Source organism: Trichechus manatus, unplaced genomic scaffold (genome assembly GCF_000243295.1).
Source record: "Trichechus manatus latirostris isolate Lorelei unplaced genomic scaffold, TriManLat1.0 scaffold00183, whole genome shotgun sequence".
NCBI classification, from domain to species: Eukaryota; Metazoa; Chordata; class Mammalia; order Sirenia; family Trichechidae; genus Trichechus; species Trichechus manatus.
In genome coordinates this window covers 1424573-1433817 of record NW_004444119.1, presented here as the reverse complement: position 1 = coordinate 1433817, position 9245 = coordinate 1424573, and positions in this window count along the sequence as shown.

Genomic DNA, 9245 nt, shown 5'->3' with positions numbered 1-9245 from the left:
ATATGTCTCTCCATTTTTTATGGTTTTCTTTGATTCCTCTCACCAGCATTTTATAGTTTTCATTGTACAGATCTTACACATATCTTGTTAGACTTATAACTTAAATATTCCATTTGTAATGGCGATATCGTCAATGGTACTTTTTTTAAATGTAGATTTCCAATTGTTCATTGATATTTTGTAGAAATATGATTGAATTTTATATGTTGGCATTGATAAAGATGTCCTTTATCAGACTGAGGAATTTCTCTTATATTCCCAGTTTTCTGAGAGTTTTATCAAAGTGGCTGTTAAATGATTTTTGTGCATTTATTGAGATAATCATGAGGTTTTTTTTTTTTTTTGGTCTGTAGTATGATGCATTACATTGATTTTTGAATGTTGAACCAGCATTGCATTCCTGGATACACTCCATTAGGTCGTGATATATTATCCTTTTTATAAATTGCTAGATTGGCTTTGCTAGTATTTTGCTCAGTACTTTTGCATCTGTGTTGTAAGAGAATTGGTTTGTAGCTTTCTTTTCTTATATTGTTTTTGTAATAGGGTAATGGTAGTCTCATAAATTAGATTGGGAAGTATATCCTCCTCATCTATTGTCTGGAATATTTGGTGTAGAATTTTTATTACTCTTTCCTTAAATGTTTGGTAGAATTCACTGGTAGAATGGTCTGTGCATGGAGTTTTCCTTTTTTGAAGGTTTTTAACTTTGAATTCAATTGCCTTAACAGATATAGGACTATTCTGGATATCTCTTTCTTCTTGAGTGGGTTTTGGCAGTTTGTGTCTTCCAAGGAATTGGCCCAATTATACTAAGTTTTGGAATTTCTGAGAATAAGATAGTAGTGAGGTTAGTATTCTTCATTTCTGTTTTTATAATTTGTATATTCTCTTCTTTTTTTGTCAGTCTGCTAGAGGTTTATCAGTTGTATAGATTGTTTCAAAGAATTAACTTTTTTGTTTCTTTGATTTTTTTCTAGTATTTCTCTATTTAATATCACTAATTTTGGCTTTATCTTTATTATTTCCTTTTTTGTGCTTCCTTTTGTTTAAAGTGTTTTTTTCCTGTGGTTTTAAAAGATGAAAGATTATTTTACTAATACGTAACATTATTTTCTAATGTAAACAGTTAATACTATAAATTTCTCTCTAAGCACTGCCAAATGTTTGTTATGATATGTTTTCATTTTTACTTTGTTAAAATATATCTTAATTCTCCTTGATGCTTCCCATTAACTTCTGGGTATTTAGAAATGTGTTCTTTAATTTTCAAATATTTGGAATTTTTAAGAAATTTTTCTATTATTGGTTTCTAGTTTGATCTGATGATGGTCTGAGAGCATTATTTGCATGATTTCTATCTTTTTCAGTCTGTCAAGGCTTTTAAATACTCCAGTATGTGCTCTCTTAGTGCATGTTCCATGTGTACTTGAAAATAAAGTATATTCTTCTGTTGTTGGATGGTGTATTCTATACACATCATTAGGTTCTCTGGTTTATAGTGTTGTTCACATCTTCTATATTCTTACTGATTTTCTGTCACTTATTCTATCAATTAATGTGACAGGAGTGTTGAAATTTCCAGCGGTAATTGTAGATGTCTATTTCTCCTTTACGTTCTATTAGTTTTTGCTGATGTATTTTGAAGTCCTATTTGAACTGCCAAACTTAAAGTGCCTAGCACTTAACCACTACGACACCAGAGTTTCCTATTATTAGGTCACCATACAAATATTCAGAATCTCCATGACTTCTTGCAAAATTGATATCTTTATCATTTCGTACTATCACTAAGCAAGTTAAAAATCCAGTGGAGCAAATTCCAGTTGGTTTAAAGCCCTGAGAATTATAATCTGTGCCTCAATACTTTGCTGTCTGGGCCTGTAGGGGCTGTGCAGTCCCTGCCTCTCCCCTCAAGGCTACATCAGCCTTAGCTTCTGTCCCGTTTCTGCCTGCAGAGTTTCATAAATCTGACAGCCTCCTTTCATTTTATCCCTTTCAGTCCATGCTGGCTGTGTCTCTGCTGATATAACATTCTCAAAAACCTTGTGAGTCTCCTGTGTATGCTGTGGGGATACATACCAGTAGACAAGAGAGCCCTTCCCATCTCTATTCCTGGCTTCCACTGAGGCGGTTGAGTGGATACATGAATCACACACCTAATTTCCTCAGGAAAAGTTTGTTTAGCCACAACCTCAGCCCTCTCTCCAGAGCATGTTTCCCCAATCATGCATTTCCTAATATTAGCATCCTCTGAAATCTAGATAAACCAAGAACCTCCCAAATCATCAAGCGCTGGTTTCTTTTTACTCAACAGTACTTTCCTCAATTTATCTCTCTCTTCTTGCATTTTACAATAAGCAGAAAGAAGTAACCAGGCTGCACCGTCGACACTTTGCTTGGAAATCTCCTCAGCTAAATATCCTAGTTCACTGCTTACAAGTTCTGCTTCCTAAACAAGTGTAAAACACAGTTCAGACAAGGTCTCTGCCACTTTCTAACAAAGACCATCTTTTCTCCAGTTTCTATCAACATATTCCTCATTTCTTTCAGAGCCCTCACCAGAAGCACACTTAACGTTCATATATCAACCAACATTCTGTTCATGATGATATATGTATTCTCTTAGATTATAAAGTTTTCTCTGCAGTGTGCCTCATTTCCTTCTAAGTTCTCACCAGAATGTCGTCTAAAATCCATAATTCTACCAATACTCTCTTGAAAACAATCTTGGCTTTTTTGGTATTACGCTGCTTCTTAGAAAAATTTTTGCAGCCTCTGCTCGTTATCCAATTGCACAGCCACATCTACATTTTCAGTTATTTATTACAGCGGCACCCCACTTTTGGTTTTAAAATGTGTATCAGTCAGGGTTCTAGAGAAACAGAACCAATAGGATTTGTAAGGAATTGGCTTATGTGATTGTGGGGACTGACAAGTGCAAAATCCATAGGGCAGGCTGGTAGCCGGAAACTCTTGGGCAAAAAATGATGCTGCAGTCTTGAGGTGGAATTTCTTCTTCCTGAGGAAAATCTCAGTTTTTACTTCTCAGGCCTTTCAAATGATTGGATAAGGCACACCCAGATTATGAAGGTTAATCTCCCTTACTTTAAGTAGACTGGTTGTAGAGGTTAAGCACATCTACAAAACACCTTCCCAGCAATATCTGGGTTAGTGTTTGAATAACCGGATATTGTAGCATGGCCAAGTTGACATATAAAACTAAACATCACACTCACCTATGAGTATCTGTCCAGTTGTGTAGGAAAAAAATCACCATCAGCTCTCATTGTGTCAACTTAGAGTTAAGAACTAGGCGGCAAAGGAAGGTGACATACTTATTATTTACTGTGATAGATTTAGTAAAAAAACTGTCCTGATCCAGAGCACCTCATGTGTGCAATCAGGGTAAATTAATAAAGATGAACATTAAAAAACCAACAGTAATCCCAGACTTACTGGAGGAGTTGAGACTATAAGACTCCCTGAGACTATCACCCAGGATACTCTTTAAACCTGGAACAGAAACTATCCCCTGAGGTCATCTTTTAGCGAAATAACAGATGGGCAAGCAAAGGATATTATGCGTGAGTATGGTGCTCCAGTAAAAAATTATCTATATGAGACCAAAAGGTCAACAGTTACTCTAAAAAAAAAAGATGAGAAAATAAGGAGGGCAGGGAAACTAAAGTACTGGAAATGGAACAGCTAGAACGCAATTAAAGAGAACGTTGACACATTGCGAAAAATTGTAACTCGTGTTGGTGAATAATTTGTGTAGAAATTGTCAAACGAGAACCGAATTTACTGCATAAAATTTCACCAAAAACCCAATAAATATTATTTTTAAAAAATCAGCAGTAAGTAATATAATAAAAAACAATTTTAAGGGAAAGTGTTACTAGTTTAATTAAATATTACCATTGCCGAGAACACTATCTAAAAAATGCACCAACAATTTTTGCTATAACTCAGTTGAAAGTTTCAACATGTCTTGACTGTGGATAATACTTGCCTAAACTCAGTGGATTAATATAAAATTAAACTGTATAGTGTTTATTCTGCAGTCATATTGGCCACATAATATACTTTTGTTCCTTCATTCATACATCTTTCTTTTATCAACTTATTTTTGGGGAGTCTTTTTAATTGAATTTATATTCTCATTAAGTTTTTTTATAATGTGAAGTCCATAAAGAAATTTTGTGGTTATTAATTTAAAATGTTTTGTTTTCTCCCCCAACTGGGTTCTTCAGGTAGGGTTGCTATGAGTCCAAATTGACTAGATGGCAACGGGTTTTTTGTTTTTTTGGGTTGTTCATATAGGTTTTATGTGTTTTTTCTTTATTTAATTGGCTAACTAGTTTATTAATTATTGCCATTAATATATTATTTGTTTTATTTTATTTTGGCCTTGAGAATATAGCCATGAACATGTCAGATAGTACCCCTGCACTTAGGCGTTTAAGTTCTTGAACTGGAAGATGAATAACCAACTCAACAAGAAATCCTACTTAATATTCTGTACAAAGGCCCAATCCACCCAGTCTGCAGTATATTCCAAGCCCCCTGCCCCAAATTACCCTGAAACACGTTTGCCTTGGAAGATGATAAATTTAGTAGCCTTTCTGCTTATACTGATGTCCCACTATAGTCTGTAGAGGGTTGCTGAGGGCTTATCTTCTCTGTGTATGTGCATTTTCGGTTTTTTAACTAAATTCACCTTCTCCAAATTATAGGATATTTTGAGAATATTTAGGATTTAATCAGTTCATTTTTTGAGTACCGCTTTTTGGGGGCAAAAATAGAATTAGATTTTTTTACCTTGATAGATCAAAATCTTCAATTTCTTACCTACCACTGTCCCATTTACTTTTATGAATGCAGCTGGTAAATTTTTACCTAGTATTTAATTTTATGTATTAGTTTGCATATTTGTTTAATTTATATGTGTATGTATTTTGGAACCCTGGTGGTGCAGTGGTTAAGTGCTTGGCTGCTAAGCAAAAGGTCAGCAGCTGGAATCCACCAGATGCACCTTGGAAACCCTATGGGGCAGTTCTATTCTGTCCTAGAGTCGGAATTGACTCCATGGCAATGAGTTTGGTTTGTATGTATTTTTCTCCTTCGTGTCCATTTTTCTTAGGTGTTGCATGAACAACAGTCTGTGGCCATGCTTTCTTTTGTCCTGTTTACCTGAAAATCTGCCACTTAATGTAAACCAGTTACTTGAATGTTTCCTGAAACAAAATTCTTGGATATTCCTTAACAAGTGATCTTTTCTGTCTCTCTACAGAGTCCATAGACATTCCAATAGATGATATCTGTCAGCTTCACACAACCATATCTGTAGGCTCTAGATGAGTATCTGAAATCAATAGAGATGGAATCCTGGTAATTAAATTATAGCACTTACATATAATTACACTTATGTAAAAAATATCCACCCCTACTCAGAGCTACTCCTGGATATGATAGACATAAATCTTTGTAAATGATCAATTCTCCTTGGGGTTGGAGGGGTGGGGAGGGAGAAGAGTGTTAATCTTTGAAATTACACTGGGAAAATTAGGATACTGGAACTATTTCACTTCAGAGAAATCATTTGATTCAAACTGCAGCTTTAAACACGTTCTTTTCAGTATTTTTTATCTTTGAAATTAATTCTGATGCAATTCTTTATGTGAAGCTTTATAATGAAAGAGATGAATCTCCTAGGCTGTTTTGCTTTAGGATTGAGATAAGCAGACTCTTGGACTCAGGAGTAGTGTATATGCATCTTTCTATCATTAGGAGTGGACATAACATTTGGAACTTAGTAAACATTTATCAAGGAGCCCTGGTGGCGCAACAGTTAAGCATTCAGCTGTTAACCAAGAGGTCCGCGGGAGAAAAGACCTGGTGATCGCTCTCGTAAAGATTACAGCCTAGGGGGCAGTACTACTCTGTCCCATTGGGTTGCTATGAGTCAAAAATCAACTCCATGGTACCTAATAACAACAACAAGCATTTAATTAGGAGCCCTGAGGGGCAATGGTTAAGTACTTGGCCGGTCACCCAAAGGTCAGGGATTCGAACCCATCCAGCAGCTCCGCTGGAGAAAAGACCTAGCGATGTGCTTCCATAAAGATTATGGAAACCTTATGGGGGCAGTTCTACTCTGTCCTATAGGGTCGATAGGCTTTAGAACTGACTCTATAGCACAGAAGTACAACAAAGCATTTAATCAATGAGTTGATGCCTGACTGAATAAATTGATTAATTAATTAGGACAATATCAGAAAGGTGTCCTGATCTCCTAAACATTCAATCATGTAACCTAGATGATTGCATTGTATTACACAGATTGGGTATTGATTGAAGATTGGGTATTTACCGCCTAAGAAATTCAAAAGGTCTAAGAGTATGCAAGTTTGCAAGAAGGTTGGCTTCGGGATCTGGTGGGGAAACAAGGTGGAAGCTAGTGCTCCTTTGAAGAGTTGGGCCTCTATGATGAGTTACTCAGGTGGAGAGGACACTGGGGACACCTGGGGATCAAAGTAGATTGAGTAGAAAATACTTTATAACTATACACAACTTTAGCTTGTCCTTTGATGATTATTAAATGGTAGGGGCATCAAGGGCCATCAATGGAGGAGATGGGAGAATCTGCAGGGGATGGGGACTTTGGAGGGAGAGAAGGTGGTACTTTAATCCTAACCCTGGGAACAATCAGATTTTCTTCAAAGCCTCCAGGGGAGAAAGTTCTGATTAGCTACTCTACCTGAGGCTGAGGGAATGAAAACCAAAGCGGATTCCGACTCATAGCAACCATATAGGACAGAGTAGAACCACCTCACAGGGTTTCCAAGGAGTGGCTGGTGGGTTTGAACTTCTAACCTTTTGGTTAGCAGCCCTAGCTCTTAACCACTGCACCACCAGGGCTCCATGGCTGAGGGAAGGGACTATGTACAATGATATCCTTGAGCTATAAAAGAAAACCCTCAAAAACTCTGTCCCTTAATGGCAATTCATATGTCTCAGTTTGTGATAAATTCAGTCAAAAGCTAGTGCCTATTTGGCACTATTTAATAGAATTACAGCACTCACCACAAAGGCACTGACCAGCCCACGCCTGGAGTTGTGCACCTAGGCTAGCTCTCATTCGAGGAGCTTGTCTCTGGCTTGATAAGTCTCTGTAACTGAGAGAACGAAGCATAGAAAACCATTTAGTATGGAGATTGATGGAAAGAACTGAGAGGAAAAATTACTCAGGGACTTGTGGGAGGGGGTGGTGTGTGATAACTCTTCCCAAATAATTGGTGCCCTGTCCACAGGAAGAGGTAAGATAGCTAATTTATGCTGCTTGAAACAGATGAGCTAAGAGCAAGGTATTTCAGTGTGGCAGTTTTCTGTTCAATATAAGGAAATTCTTTTTGTTAGAGTAGTCTAATGGAAGAGGCTACCCTGGAAGCAATGAGTTCTCATTAATGGAATGTTCCAGCAGAAGGAGGGGAAGGGGGACCATTTCCCTAGAACGTGCTAAGGGGACCTCTGCATTCGGTGTAGCTTGATCAAGATGTCTGATGGTGTGTCTTTCAACTCTAACTCTTAATGCCTTTATGCATTTCCCCCTTTTTTTTCTCTTCATGAGCTTTTTTAAAATTTAATTCAATTTTTACACTTGAAATTCTCTCTCCTCTTCTTTCTGTCCTTTAACTCACTGTTCATAATTGATCACCTTTTCTCTTCTCCATTTTTTTCACATACAAATCATATTCCATTTCAACAAGCCTCAAGAAATTTTCTTTAATCAAATATTGGTCCAAATATGTGACCATTGGTCATTGCCTAGTGTCTTAGTTATCTAATGAGGCTATAACAGAAATACCACGAGTGGGTGGCTTTAACAAAGTTCAAATTCAAAGCTATTGCTCTAGGGGAAGACTTTCTCTCTCTTTCAGCTCTGGAGGAAGGTCCTTATCTCTTCAGCTTCTGCTTCCTGGTTCCTTGGAGATCTCCATGTGTCTTGGCATCTATATTACCCCATCTCTCCTCTGCTTTCTTGTTCAATTTCTTTTATATCTCAAAAGAGACTGACTCAAGATAGGATACGCCCGACACTAATCCTGCCTCATTTACATAACAAAGACAATCCATTCCCAAACGGGATTATAACCACAGGCATAGAGGTTAGGATTTACAACACATATTTTGGGGGGACAAAATTCAATCTATAACACCTAGTTACAAAAATCTTTGCAAATTGCAGATTTTAACCAGACTGTGAACCTTATTATAGGATTGAAATGTTTTACCAAACATGCCTGACTCAGAGTTTGATTTTGTCAGAGTTCCGCTGGTGTCCTTGTCATTCTGCAGAAGTCAGTGATGGGATAAGCACAGACCATGAGAGATGGAGCCAGGCCCAGGCTCCTGAAAAACACTCAGGTTTTATTCCAAGCACAATATGAGCCAGCTTTGCTGATCCAGACACATTTCCATGACGCTCCTCCGGTTAGTTCTTCTCTGCTCCATTCATCGGGATGCTCTATAACTGTAATCATGTAACTCTGCACATCACTACTGTCAAATTCATAACAATGAATATTCCATTTGGCTAAGTTTTCTTTTTAATTCTGTTTTCCTCTCCAAGTGTATTGTCACCTGTTAAAGTAGTTCTCATTTATTTGTTAATTCATTCTCTAAAAAAAAAGTTCTTAGGTGTCAGCTCTATGCCTCTGCCAATCCAAAGCAGTGCAAAATAAATGAAAGATACACATCTACTAATCTCCTTTTAAGGAGCCCTGGTGGAGAAGTGGTTAAGCCCTTGGTTGCTAATGGAAAGGTCAGCAGTTTGAACCCACCAGCTGCTCCTCAGGAGAAAGATATGCAGTCTTCTTTCTTAAAGACTACAGCCTTGGAAACCTTATGGGGCAGCTCTACTCTGTCCTATAGCGTCGCTAGGAGTTGGAATCAGCTCAACGGCAATGGGTCAATCTCCTTTAAGTTGTATGGTCCAAGGAGCCTAGATTATGTTTTGCCCCCCAAAATATTTTGGATGTATTCTCCATCTCCTTCTGCAAATTACAAAAAGTGCATTGATCTTGGAATTGGAGGATATGAGTTTAAGGACAAGTTCTACCAAGTATGTAGTTTGAGGCTTTAACTTTTACCAGTTATAAAAATGTGAATAATATTGAATTCTATCTAGGTCATGGAGCCCTGGTTGAGCAGTGGTTAAGAACTCAGCTGTTAACCTAAAG